This window comes from Rhinolophus sinicus, chromosome 4, assembly GCF_057876585.1.
Source record: "Rhinolophus sinicus isolate RSI-liver-muscle chromosome 4, RSI-T2T, whole genome shotgun sequence".
In the NCBI taxonomy this organism is placed as follows: Eukaryota; Metazoa; Chordata; class Mammalia; order Chiroptera; family Rhinolophidae; genus Rhinolophus; species Rhinolophus sinicus.
Genome location: NC_142504.1, coordinates 23,855,060 through 23,870,326, shown reverse-complemented (window position 1 = coordinate 23,870,326; position 15,267 = coordinate 23,855,060). Strand labels below are relative to the sequence as shown.

The 15,267-nt window shown below is 36.0% G+C and overlaps 1 protein-coding gene across 4 annotated transcripts in view; it reads right to left on the bottom strand.

Annotated features, from left to right (window-relative positions):
- Window positions 1-15,267, bottom strand: part of DGKB (diacylglycerol kinase beta) — a 647,688-nt gene that overhangs the window by 558,889 nt on the left and 73,532 nt on the right. The window lies entirely within an intron of this gene.

The window sequence follows — 15,267 nt, the reverse complement described above, 5'->3', positions numbered from 1 at the left end:
AGGCACAGATATGAAGTAACTTGCCCGAAGTTCCATAGTTTATAACAGGCAAAATTCAAACCAAAGCAGTTTAGTTCTAAGCCCATGTTCTTAACCACTATATCATGTGTCTAAAGAGTTATAAAAGTACATGAACTAAACGTACTAGGTTAAGTCATAAAAGTAAATTAAGAGTAAAATGAATATTATAACCAATAAATGTTATAAATTCTGAAAAGATAGAGATAAGCTGAAATAGTCAAAGATCTTTATAATACTGAACCCCTTCACCCTATACAATGTTTTTTGGATCTTGTGGGGAAGAGAGATTCAGGAAGAAAGAGAAGGTAGAAAGAAGAGAGGAAGAAGACACCAAAGTTTTTGTTTGTTTGTTTTATTTCATTCTTTCAATAATTTGTCTGATGTCAGCTCATTATAGGAATTAACTAGTAACATTCAATCATCTATAATCTAATGATTCTCAATGCTTTAAGGCATGCTTAGTCACCTTTTACATAAACAATAAAGATTCTGGATCAATAAGAAACCTTCTAAACCCCATTTAAATTCACTTTTAAAAAAAATACCATCTAGAAAATTCTATTTTCTTTATGTAATAATTTGTAGGCAATCTTGTATTATTTTGTTACCCCAAAATATGTGTCTTTGGCATAAGGATTATTTTAGGTTGATTGAGAAACAAAAGACTCAGGAAGGGCTTTTTAACTCCCCCTTAAGTGCCTAAAAAAATAATCAGATAAAAGAACTGGCCCAGGAAAAGCATTATTATCAGAGATATCTATAAAGAATATGTGTTAGGTGCAGTGGGAGGAGTCAACTGGGCTTGGAGACCAAAGCCCTCTTTGTGTATCCCTGTGTCTGCATGGCATAGCAAATATTGGTTTACCAAACATTTGTTTTTCCATCGTCATATGAATTGCCTTCTTCCTGTTGGAAGCCCCAGACCTCTACCCCTTCTTCTTAGGTCAGAATGGCATATAAGCCACAATTGCCTGACTGCCTGTGGGGCCACATATTCTTATTGAGCCCCTGTACACACAAAATTAAATTTGGTTTATCTGCTGTTAATCTAGCTAATGTTAATTTGATTATTAGACCAGAGAGAAGAACCTAGAAGGGCAGAGGATAAAACTTTCTTCCCCAACATTTTCATTGTTTCCTAATTTCTTATACCACACTTTATTTCAACATAAAGTTGACTATTTCTATCATCTAATTCAGTAAGTGCTAAAATCCTAAAAAACAACGTTGGCAATGGGATTCTGCCATGCCTGATATTATAACACTTGCAAAGGTTCCCCTTGGGTTGGGCATTTTAAAGCACTTCAAATAAATAAATAAACAAACAAATAAATAAAATCTGAAAATGGTATCTATGGTTTATTGTTTCTAATTAACTAAAATTTTACATTAAATAAGTTTGTTGAAAAATTCAAATCATTTCAATTGAACAAAGATAAGTACAAAAAGGGAGCAAACGTTCTTAATTAACTTCCAGTTGATCACTGCATGGATAGTTGGAGAATGCATTGTGTATGAAATGGAGAATTGTGTTTCTTCCTTGATGTGAATTTCTATTGGGTTTAAGAAAAGAAACACAAATAAAATTAAACAAAAATTATCAGAAATTTATTTCAGAGCTAGAAATTTGAAAAGCCTGGAGCAAAATTTGGCTCTGTTAAATTAAGCTAGAACTGGAGTACTTCAGTAGGTCCACTGCAAATTTTTTTGATCCAAAGTCCATACTTATAATCTCAGACCAGGCTTTTTAGAAACCAGAATTTTACAGTAAATATTCCCATCTAAGTCAATAACATAGTGAGTCATAACATCTAAGTCAATAACATTCCCCTGCTAACCAACCAGTGCCTTTGAGAATAGGCCCTGATACCCAAGCCTGCACCCCTCAACTCTGAGCCAGACACCACACCTAGGTCCACCCTGTCACCACATTGTCATCCCCACCCCAGCTCCCTCAAACCCCTTCTGGCAGCTCACACTCATGTCTGGGTGGAGCTATGGCTCAGAGGTGGGGGGAGAAAGGGGGCATCTGAGTGGAAGGTCCGGTCTCCTATCTGTATCCAGTCTGGCCCCCTCCCTCTGGCCCCTCTGTGGAGAATATATTGGAGAGGGATATGGGGGCAGGGTCATAAAGAAAGACCAAGAAGGAGGATACTGTGGTAATGGAGGAGAGAAACACTGATGACAGGGTTCATAGTGGAAGCAGCATAATTTAAGATAAATTGAGATTTTTATTCTAGAGCACTGACTTGTTGACAGTTTATGTGTTGAGAATGAGAAAAAGATGAGCATCGAGTTTGAAGTCTTAGCTTTTTTTCAAAAGTTATGGAATGGTAATATCACAAATTCAAAATGTAATAACCTAAGGTAGGAACAGAGTTGTGTTTTAATTCTTTCATTTTTATGGAGAAGGGAATCAATAATTCAATTTTGAATCTGTTAAATGTGAAATGTCAATGAGACATCTAATTGAAGATGTCAGCTAGACAGCTGCATATTTATAGCTGAAATTGAGAGGAGAAGATTGGGTTAGAAATATACACTTGAAAATCATTCTCACATATATAGTATTTAAAACCTTGGAACAGATGATTACAAAGGATATGAAAGCTGAGTTTTAGAAGGGAACATAATACAGGAACCAGCCAACATTTAGAGGACAGTTTTAGAGGACGCTACAGAGGAGGTTGAGAATAATAGTCCAGAGACTGGCTAAGAAAGAGGAAATTATGGATCTGTAAGCAAGGAACATAAGTGTTTTAGGAAGGAATGATTGGTTATCTAATTCAATCCATTTAAAGAGCTCAGGTAAAATAAAGAATGGATATTGACAACGAAAATCTTAGTTTTAATGGTTTCCCAAATTGTTGAGAGCAGAAGCCAGACAGATAAGTAAAAAAATTAAAAAAAAAGTAGAGATGTTTAATCAAACTCTTGTAGGATGAGTAATTCTAGAGAACATTTGTAGGTTGATAGGTTGATCGCAAGAGTTGTAGGAGAGAAAAATAATAATTTTTCCTCCTTTTTCTAGGTTTTTGGCTGAGATCCCTGTAATAAAAGACAGATTAACAGAAAAAAACAAAAAAAACAAATAGAAGTTCAATAACATATATACTTTCTGTATATATGGGAGAACTGATTAACTCTCAGGAATGACTCAAGCCACCACCTTAAATATAACATTTCTAGATCAAGACAAAGGAAAGATATTGGGGGTGAGGAGCCTAGTCATGGGAGCTTATCAGACAAAGCACAGTAAACAAGGGTATGGTAATTATATAGATTTACTTAGGTACCTGCCTTCCCCATTGGGAAGAGCTTCTACAGATTTGGTTGTCCTCTTCCTGGTACAGAGAGGGAGACATCCTTACAAATGGAGATTGTCCTTATAAATGTAAATGTCTCTTACAAAACGGTTACTTTTAATCTGTTTTCAGAGCTTCTCCAGTGTCTGCAGTTTCTTTAAAATAATCAGGTCAAAGTAATCCTTATGCCAAAAAGGCATATTTTTGGGTGGTAAATTCTGCTCCCCTTCTGAGTAAAGAAGAATTAGTAAGACAACAGAATGGGGACAGTCCTTGAGATCAATGAAAATCTAACTAGTGGCTTATAAAACTGCGTGTCCTTATGACTTGCATTAAGTTTATCTTTGAATCCTAGCTCTAGAAATCATCTCTCTCTCTATCTCTCTGTCTCTCTCTCTCTCTCCCCCTCCGCCCCACCCCCCCCGCCTCTCCTCCCCACCACTCGTCTTTCCCCTGGATAATCAGCAACCCCAGGCAGCAAAAGACAATAGCCTGGACCTGGCTAATTTTCACAAAGTCTGCACCTCTGGTAGGCTCAGGAAAATATCTTGACCTAAGTTATGCATCAGATCCTGAGACCTAAGGTGGAACGACACCCTGAAACTTTACCATGCAACTTTTCCATGAAACTACACGGAGAGAAACAAGAGGAGACATCAGAGCAATCCTCAAGACCTGAAGAATCAATTTAATTACCCTTATCTCACCTCCAACCAATCAGTTCCCAACATGACCCCGAACCTCTAACCAACGGTGCCTTGTGATTTTACCCTATATAATCTGTAACTTACGTGGGTCAGAGTCAGATCTTCAGAGCACTGGCTTCTAACACTCTGAATTGGAGAATTCAATATTAAACTATTTTCCTTTCTACACTGTAAACTCCTGATCATGCATTTCTTTTGGCCAGTGCACACAGGAAGAGTAACTCACTTATTGGGATCTGTTAACACTTGTGAAAGGATAAATATAAATTACCAAATAAGAAATAAAAGTGTTGGATCCTTCCACAACTGTTCTAACAAGCACAAAATAAAGACTTCAAGTTCTGATTATGAATACCTATTTCTAGGAAGACTTTTTCTTTCATCTCAAAATCAAGGATTTCTTCAACTATAATTTTTTTTTATTCAATATCTTAAGTACAATTGGACAATGCAACCTATTTTTCAGCAGAATTCACCAAGGATTTAAGGAAATGTGTATATATATATATATATATATATATATATATATATATATATATATAAATATTTAAAATATATACTTATGTTTTATAATTTAAGAATTGAATTTGTATCTACTTTTGTCACTTCATACAATTATTGAGTCCAAGATATTTTAGTACATTAATTTTTTTTTTTTTAAACTGTTCAAAAACTATAATTGAGGAAGCAGTGAGATCTTGGTAGGAGAAAATAACTAAATTAATAGAATACTAAAATATGTAGATAATCTACAACACATAATTTTTTATTCTGATTTCTTATCTTCAATTATTACTTTTTATTCCTGCAGCCAGAAGATCTTAAAAATATTTTCTCATTTTTAAAATGTATCTCTGTAGTATACTAAATATAGCATTTTTTTGCTGTATCAAATATTAGCTTTTGGGAGAAAACAGTTATTAAAGCATCTTATTAAAGGTAAAAATCACAGGAACATAGAGGATTTTATATTTTACTTAATTTCAACAGAGAAAACTTAAAGTTGACTATGCTTAACAATATCAGATTTAAAATTTATCTCTGCACTAAATATATTATTTTTTTCTTATCTGAGAAAAACATGCAATGTTTAAAGTCAATTACCCCCAAGTAAATAACTCTAAACAAAATAATTAGAATAACAAAAACAATAAAGCTATGATTAAGACCTAAGAAGGATGTGAAACTAAGAGTATTATCCCCTTCCCCCTCTGGTTCTTATTTTGCAGATTACCTGCAACAAATACATATATGTTTTTGTTTTTTAAAGACTATTATTGAAAATACAGCTAACATACAATATTATATTAGTTTCAGATGTACACATATTATTCAACATGTATATATCTAAAGAAGTGATCACCATAATTCCAGCAAACATCTGACATTGCACCATGCTATCATAATATTATCGACTATATTCCCTATTCTGTACATTTCATCCCATGATTTTTTAATTTTATACCTGCAAATTTGGACCTCTTACTCCCCTTCACATTCCCCCCCCTTTATAAATTTTTCAATTAGAGTTGACATTCAATATTATTTTATATTAATTTCAGGAGTACAGCATAGTGGTTACACATTTACATAATACAAGAAGTGATCCCTCTAACTAGTCTAGTAACCACCTGTCACTATACATAGGTATTACCATATTATTGACTATACTCCCTATGTTTTACTTGGCATCCCCATTACTATGTTGTAACTACCAATTTGTACTGCTTAATCCTTTCACCTTGTTCACCCTGACTCCTAACCCCTCTCCCATCTATCACCCAGATAAAGCTAGTACCCATCTGACACCATACATAGTTATTACAATATTATTTACTATATTCCTTATACTGTACCCTACATCTCCATGAATACTTTGGAACAACCAATTTGTACTTCTGATCCTTTCCCCTTTTTCACTCACCATAACTCCTTTCCCATCTGGCAACTGCCAAAATGTTTTCTGTATCTATGAGTTTGATTCTGATTGTTTGTTTACTTTATTCTTTAGATTGTACATATAAGTGAAATCACAATGCATCTGTCTTTCTCTGTCTGACATGGTCTTCTCAGCACGATACCTTCCAGGTCCATCCATGCCACTGCAGATGCTAAGAACCCATTCCCTCCCATGGCCAAGCAATACTCCATTGTATATATGTACCACCTCTTCTTTAACCACTTATCCATTGATTAACACCCAGTTTGTCTCCCTGTCTTTGCCATTGTAAATAATGCTGCAATGGACATATGGATGCGCACGTCTCCTTGAAGTAGCATTTTGTTTTTTGTTTTTCAGATAAATACCCGGAAGTGGGGTTACTGGGTCTTTCCTTGTCTCTCGTTATAACACTTGTTGTAAAATCTATTTTGTCTGGGGTAAGTATTGTTACCCAATTTTTTCTTTTTCAAATTTCCATTTTCATGAAATATATTTTTCTATTCTATGTGTCTTTTGATCTGAAGTTAGTCTGTTGTAGGTAGCATATGTAAGGGTTTTGTTTTCCATTCTATGTCTTTTGATTGAAGAATTTAATTATTTTAATAGATGTGTAGTTAGTTATTGCCATCTTGTTCTTCATATATGTTTTTTTAAAATCATTTTTCTTTTTCTTCTTAAAGTAATCCCTTTAACATTTCTTGTAATACTCATTTGGTGGTGGTGAACTCCTTTAGCTTTTTCTTGTGTGGGAAGCTCATTATTTGCCCTTCAATTTTAAATGATAATCTTGCTGGGTAGAGTAATGTTGATTGTAGGTCTTTGGTTTTCATCACTTTCAATGTTTCATGCCAATCTTTTCTGGCCTGAAGAGTTTCTGTTGAGAAATCAGCTGACAATGTTATGGGAGCTCCCTTATAAGTCATGAGTTGCCTTTCTCTTGCTGCTTTTAGGAGTCTCTCTTTGTTGTAACCTTTGCCATTTTAATTATAATCTGTCTTGGTGTGGGCCTGTTTGGGTTCTTCTTGTTTGGAGTTCTCTGTGTTTCCTGGGCTTGTATGTCTACTTCCTTTTGCCAAGTTAGGAAAGTTTTCAGTTATTATTTCTTCAAATAGATTCGCAATTCCTTGTTTTCTCTCTTCTCCTTCTGGTACCCCTATGATGTGAACTTTGTTACACTTGATGTTGTATCAGAGGTGTCTTAAACAATCCTTTTTTTGGGGGGATTCTTTTTGTCTTTTTGCTGTTCTGATTGGGTGTTTACTGCTACCTTCTCTTCCAAATCGCTAATTTGAACCTCTGCTTCATGTAATCAGCCGATGATTCCGTCTAATGTATTTTTTATTTCAGTTATTGCACTGTTCACTTTTGATTGGTGTTCTTTTATGGTTTCTATGTCATTTTTTAAGCTTGCTACCTCTTTGTTAAAGTTCTCACTAAGTTCTTTGAGCATCCTCATAACCATTGTTTTGAATCCAGTATCTGGTAGGTTGCTTGCTTCCATTTTGTTTAGTTTGTCTTCTGGAGTTTTCTCCTGTTCTATCATTTGCAACATATTTCTTTGTTTCCACATTTTGGCTAACTCTCTGTGTTTATTTCTATGTAGTTGGTAGATGTGCTATGTTTCCCAATCTTAGCTGGGTGGTCTTTATGTAGTAGGTACCCTATGGGGCCAAGTGGCACATCCTCCTTGTTCATGTGTGCCAGGTGCTCCAGGAGGGTCCCTTATATGGGTTGTGTGTGCCCTCCTATTATAGTTGAGTCTTGATTGTTATTGGCACATCAGTTGGTGAGAATGACCCTCAGATTGACTGGCTGTGGGGTTTGGCCAAGTCCATAGCTTACAGGATGCTGTGTGTGGGGCTTATCCAACTGAGTGGAATTTGCCCCAGTGGGCTCTGGTGTCTGTTGAGACTGCCCTTTGTATGTGCTGCACGTGAGTCTAATTGGACAGTTTTCTGCTGTGGTCTGAAGCTAACCTCCAAGTATGTTGGTTCTGGGCCTCTTGGGAGGGGCTACTGTGCAGTTCCAAGGTATCCACGGTCTGTGACAAGTCAGAAACTACCTGGTAGGAGCTATAAAGCAATGCGCAATTGTTTGCTCCCTGTGGTAAACCTGGAGGTGTGTGAAGAGACCACACTGTGATCTGAGGATGGCTGCCACCAGGACTGGGTCTGGGGGAGTTCCACAAAAAACCAGGACACCCTGAGGCCTGCTGCCACCTACCAGCTACCTCAAGTTTCAGCTTCTGATAAAGCCTCCTGCTTGATAAGAAAGTTGGGTGGGGTAGGGTCTCAGGGAGTCACTAGAGTGGGAAGAATTTTGGTCAACAAGTAGACTGATTTGGTGCCAGTGCTGAGCTATTCAGCAAGTTTCAGAGCACACCAAGGCCAGTTGCTGCCTGCTTGGGGCCTGTGGAGTCTCCCAAGAAAGGGTGCAATGCAGGCAGGGCTGTCTTCTCACTAAGAAAGTGCCTCCGTCATTCAAATATGTATGGTTTTTTTAAAAGTAAAATTTAATTTCCTTAATGGTTATTACTCACCAATCTATATTAGTGTAATCTATATCACTATTCACTTTTCTTTTAGATGAATATTTTTTCTCCTCATTGAATTTTTTTACTCCCTAAATAAACAGTGTGATAATTAAGCTAGTTTTCATGTTACAAAATACAATAATTTTGTTTTTGTCAATTAAAATATGGATTTTTAAATTATCTCATGATTTTGTTAATGTAGGGGAACAAAATTTGCCACCCTGAAATGTGTCTCTTGGGCATAGGCTGATTACTTTCAGGAAAAAAATACACTCAGGATAAAACTCTTCCCCTTCCCCTTATCTGCCTAAAAACTTTAGACATAGGACCTGCTCTAAGAAAAAACCTATCATCCTAGATAAGTACATTATAATATGAACTAGGTGTGACAGACAGGGAGGATCCTAGCAAGGCCCCTTTGATCAAAGTTCTCTCTGTGATCCATGGTTTCTGTATGACTCAGCGAACATTTGTTTGTCAAACATTAATGTTTTTCATTTTTCTGTGAAATGTCTTACTTCCCTTTGAAGTTCCAGACCTTTACCTCATTTTTGTTAATGAAGAATAGCATATATGCCTCATTTTGCCTAACTTTTATTGGAATCTCTCTGTTTGTGTGGATTCCCTACACATACGCGTTAAATTTGATTTTTCCCCGTTAATCTGTCTCATGTCATTTTAATTATTGACCAGCCAAAAGAACCAGAGGAGGAAAAGGGGAAACTAATAGCAATATATCTTCATTCTTGATCAGAATTCAGAAAATTACATTATATTATATAGCTAAAAAGTTACTAAGAGCCTCAAATTTTTCATTGTTCTAGACTTGGAGAAATTTTTCAATATGGTTTGCTCTGCCAAAAGGTGAGCTACCTCAGAGATTACACAGCATATTAAGTTTATTTATACTTACCTTTTTTAAAAAAAATTTAAATTGACCTTGTCCTTGTCATTTACGATCATATTACAAAGTTATATAAAACATAATTTAGGGGGTTATTTTTATTGTTAATAAAATCGTAGAATTTCAGCCTTTTTGATTCTTATTATAAGTGACCTCTTCCATACTGTCTAGTCCAACAGAAACAGTCTATTTAATGGGCACATTAATTGGAGATAAACTAAGAAAATTATATAGCAAGTAAGCAGATATACAACAGAGCATTCATTTAGGTATTGTTCTGGATGTGTTCCTGAGGGGTGTGCAATGGGTGGCACCCTATGGGCTTGCACCTAGGAGGTCCTCTGTAGAACAAGATTGTGCTTCAGATGGACTAAGCTGTTCAGCTGGCAAGGCAATGCTATCACACTCCAAAAATACATTTCTAAAGGTTCACAATTTAAAGGAATGATCTGGGAAATTTCCCTTTTCCTTAAAATTAACTCTCTATTCTAAACAAAAGCATAACTGAATTCTCACCTCTTGAAAACAAAAACATAATTGAACACTTACCTCTATACCAGGGGTGTCCAAACTGCAGCCTGCGGGCCAACTGTAGCCCGCGATCCATTTTTTATTGGCCCGCAGCAAATTCCAAAAATATATTTAGTTTACTTAAATAAACCAGGTGAGGCAATACATACTTCACCTCGAGTGAGTGGCCTGGCTGTTTGTGTATTTTACAGCATATGGCCCTTGGTGAAAAACGTTGAAAAAAGTTTGGACACCCCTGCTCTATACCAACAAAGGATATACTGTGAGGAGAACTGAACAGAAATAAATATAGAGGTATCTTGGACTTTCTGAATAATTTCATTTTTTTTTCAATTACATAAAGTCTCCAATTGCAAGCTTCCCTTTGCCCACTTACTGGATTATACCTTCAGCATTTTTTATTACTGCTGCTGCCTGAGGCATCCTATTTGATTTTGCCTACACTGCTCAGGAGCTTGCACACCACAGCAGTGTTAAATTTGCTGTAAAAATGAGATAAGCCTTTAAATGCTTTACTCAAACAACTTGGCTGACCTCATCGTGCTTCTTCCTACTAAAGCTTCGAAATGGATTCTGCCTGAGAGAAATGTATCTCTTTATCAAAGTTTCTGCCCATATTCTCTCTCTCTCTCTCTCTTTTTCTCTCTCTCTCTCTCTCTCTCTCTCTCTTTTATGAGTCTCTCGCTGCTTTCAAAGTGATTCTAAACTCCCTGCCCATCAGAACTAACTCAAGGCTGTTTTAAAGGATATACACAAAACACATGAAAAAGTATTTCTCATCCCAGGAATTTTTTAAGAAATATCACCCTACATTTTTGTCTTCTTGTTCATTGCAAACATTTTCAGCCTTAATGAAAAATTTGAACATATGGAAGAATGGAGTTTCCTGATCTCTTTATTCATTTCTTCCTTTCTAGTATCATTCCTGTTAAGGTGCAATTTTGACTTGTTTATGCTTTGTTTTTAAGCTAATTATCACCCAAGGGTAATAATTTTAAGCTAATTATCACCCAACATTAAAAGAGTCAGTATAGCAGTACGTAAGTGCATGGATTCTAGATACAGTCCACCTGATTTGAATCATAGCTCTCTAATTTAATATCTCTATGAACTTAGGCAAGTTATTTAACTTTTCTGGCCTTCAGTTTCATTTGTAAAATGGTAATAATAACAATAATTACTGGCCCTGTAGTTTTGCTATAGGGGTTGAATGTGTCAACATACATAAAGCATAGGTTCTTAGAAAACTCTGACCAAAATAAACTCATGATAAGCTCTTTATAAGTATTAGATATTATATTATTATATTATATTATATTATATTATATTATATTATATTAGCCATCCCAGATATGTTCTGGGCGATAATAAATATCAGCATGCAAACATTTGGCTTACCTTAAAAGTGCACCACTCTGAATATTCTAAAACAGAACCATGGCATGCAATAAGCCATCTTTTGCCCTCATGGAATGAAGCCATGAATAATAAATAGCTGACCCTGACTACCCAGGACACCAAAATAATGGCATTTCCAGCTGTGACTTTGCTGGACTCAGTCAGGACAGAGCCAAATACTGCAAAGGCGTACAAAAATAAAGAGAAATGGAAAAGGGGAAAGAAAGGGCTTGGGAAAAAAAATGAACCAATGTTTTGCCCCCTCGTTTGTACCCTAGGTATGTTTTTGATCAGACATCCATAGTATTACATTCTTGGTGAAATATGGACTGTACGTGGACACGTTTTAAAACATTATATGGAGTAATAGCCTGGGGACAACTAGATAAGACATTACCTAAGATTTTTGACCTATGAAATGGCCACAACTAAATACAAGCATATCATTGAAAGTTCCAAAAGCTTCCACTATGGCATTTAAGTTGACAATAGAAAGGTGTAAAACATTTTGAGAGAGAGAGACACTAACATCATAGAAACGTCTTGCACTCCGCAGTGGACTGACTAAGGAATATAAGCTTTGAGAATGCTATTTCTCCTCCAAAGTCATAACCAAGGTATTTTATGTGTGTTTATCAAGATGATCCCTCAAAGACAGCCCCTGTAGGAAATACTGTGTAAGGAAACCTGCTACGGAATGAATTATCACTATTTATTATACAATGTTTATAAAGAAATTTGGGGATTCTTTATGAAAAAGAAAGACCCAGGAAAGATATTTTGTAAGTTCCAGGAAAGGATAATTTAAAACATCTACTGAAGAATTCAGTTATACAACAAAAATATGTATTCTGAAATATAAGTGAAATATGAGGCGGTTAGAATGACATCTGCAAGGTGGCTTATGGAGGAGAATTTGGAGAAACCGGGAGAAAGTGGTGGTATTTCAGTGTGCTGAGTTCTGGGCTATTAACAATTTAAAAAGCAACCCTTCATTAAGTTAGGAAAGCCAAGATATACATGATAAGATCTTGACCACCTAGACCAAAGAAGTCTATATATAATATTTTGTGATACACTAGAAAGTTTTTACAAAGGACACTAGAGAGGAGGGCTTAGGGGGGAAAAAAGCCAGTTGAGACTCTAACAAGACTTACTAGGAGTAATATATGGCCCAGCGCCAAGCTCTGCCAGCCATCACTTTCCCCAAGATATCTGAGTATCCCTGTGTTTCTTTTTTTTTCGTTTGTTTTTTTTTTTAATTAATTCAAGGGGGATCAAGAGAAATCAGAGGCTATGGAGAACCAGGAAGAAAAATAGAAATAGTTGAAGGGCAAGGATCATTTATAAACTCAGAAGATATGTCTGACTGAAAACTGAGATGTTGGTGGACAATTTAGATGATTGGAATGAGAAACTCCAAATCTCGTGAGTGGAGGTGGTGCCGTGGGAAAGCTATGGAATCCACATCAAAGGATGTCCCACTTACTGCTACCCGTGTAGCCTGAGGGAGTGTACAGCACAAGCTGGAAAATTATATTTCCAATTGATTCTCTCCTAAAGTTGGACAAAACATCATTCTATTAGATTCAGTTGGGCTATACAATAGAGGCCCATTAGAACTGCTATCTTATAATACTCTGAGAAAAATGTAAGCATTCCAAAGTATATGCACTAACAAAGGAAGAATAATTCTGGACAGAGTCTCAGGGACGATTATTATTTAGTCTATCTCTGGGAATTACTGTCCACATTTCTCCAGAAAGAATATTGACATAACTCTCTCTGCTCTGAATATACAAGTTATTTGCAGCTGGGCTGAGTGTGCCGAGAAGCCCCTGATGTTGCCAGAAGAGAACAAGGAGGTCAGAGAAATGGTGCATGTGGACCCAGCACTTATAATCAGACTAAGATTGCTAACTAGGGTCAATTCCAACTTCCTTTAGGTATTAACCTATTCTTTAACTCTTACAGGAGAGATTGACTGGCATCTTATCATGCTTCCTTTACATGCCTGTGTGCCAACTTGTATGATAGGTAGAAGTCAAACGTATGATGAGAACATTCCCAAAAGTCTCAGCCTACGGGCTGTAATGAAAAGGACCTGAACACAAAATATAAACCTTTTTGACACTGGAAGTTTTCAGATTCCCAAGGACCCAAAAGAGCGCATGAAAGGGAAACTACAAGGTAGGAGGAAGACCTCTCTCATTTGATGTGTAATGTGGACTCAGGAACACTAGAGCGATATACAATTATAGGACATGTGGAATTTTATCAGTGATTATTTTAGGAATATCTGTTATGTTGCGATGAATTATTTGAGGGATTATATTAAGGAACGCTTAATTAATGGTATATATATATATATATATATATATATATATATATATATATATATTTTACTTCTAAACTCTATGCTCTTTTGATAACACTAGGAGATAAGGTAACAAACAGAAAATTAGCACAGAACTCAATATAATGATGATGGCAGCCAACAGTGGAAGAAGGAAGAGTTCTGCAAGGTGTTTTCACCAGAGAAATTATCATAAACGAAAGGATACAGTAGTGCCTCATCAATAGCCTGGGGAGTAGTTATTGTTCCTTCATAAATACCTCCCAGAGATGCTGAGAGCCATGCCTGATATCTTTGACACCTGGGAGAAAAAAAGAGACTGGAGATCTTAGGGTTCAGTTTTTCTGACCCAAAAGAGCTCAACATGTTTAAGATGTTAATTTGCTTCTTTAATTCTGGCATCTGTAAAGTATGAAAGTGGTGAAAAGGAAAATGTGTCCTTCTAGAAAAATTCATTTAGAATGATTCTGGCAAATAAGTTTCAAAAACTGTATGCACTGATTCATTTCCATCACAACCACCTAACGTGATATTGGTAATCGATTATTTCAGTAGTCACATCAAATCACATGCCAGCAATAATCAGAATATGTCTTCTGTTCCATAAATGCTGTGGTATTCCTTTCATTACAGAATAACTTCTTTAATACCTTATAACCAAAAGCTTTTAAGAGCCAATTTCTAGAGACAGACTTTTCGCATGGGAGAAATAACATATATATTTACTAATCTATGCTATACATACAGAAAGTGTAAACAACAAATATTTCACAGAATTTTCTAAACATCTGGGGATTCTCCTGTCCAAGTCAAAAATGCAGCTACCAGCATTTTACTATTTTCTTGATTTTTCATGTAAGAGTTTTGGCTTCCCACTGACTTCAGTTTGGGGATAGGTTTCAAGGGGAAGTGGAATATCATTGCAATTTAGAAGTCACTTATCATTTGACAGCTGTAGCAGCTCAAACAGTACCACATTCTGCCCCCAAAATACTTATAACATTGGTCAGGAAGTCAGCAGCATCCTCGACATTCATTCAGCTGCAAGTTCTCGAAGCATTCTACAAATGGGAACTCTCCCTGGATTGATGCTATTTGTCTCCTTCTCCAAAATTCTTCCTTTCTGTGTTTATTCTATAATAAAGCACTGAAAAATAAGTTAACTGTGATCAGTACTTGTAAGGTGTCGTGTGTGTGTGTGTGTGTGTGTGTGTGTGAATATCTGTGTTTTAAGACACTTGGAATAAAATGGAAAAGTTAAGCCTATTTTTTCATGGGTAGATTCTAAAATACCAGACAACTAAATTAATTATCCTTAATCCTCCCTAGACAAATATAGAAAATTGACTGAGTCTCATTCTACCTAAAAAATGTAGGGCACAAATCGGATGACCTGAACACTAGTGATAGGACAAAGAGAAAGAAAAGGGTCAGAAACTAAGACAAGAGACTTCTAAGCACAAATCTGAGGCTACTTTTGTATGAACTGTAGAGCAACCTGACAGGAAAATATGTGCTTTCATCAACCTCCAGACTACTGATTATGGTGGTAATATCATAAGTTTATGTT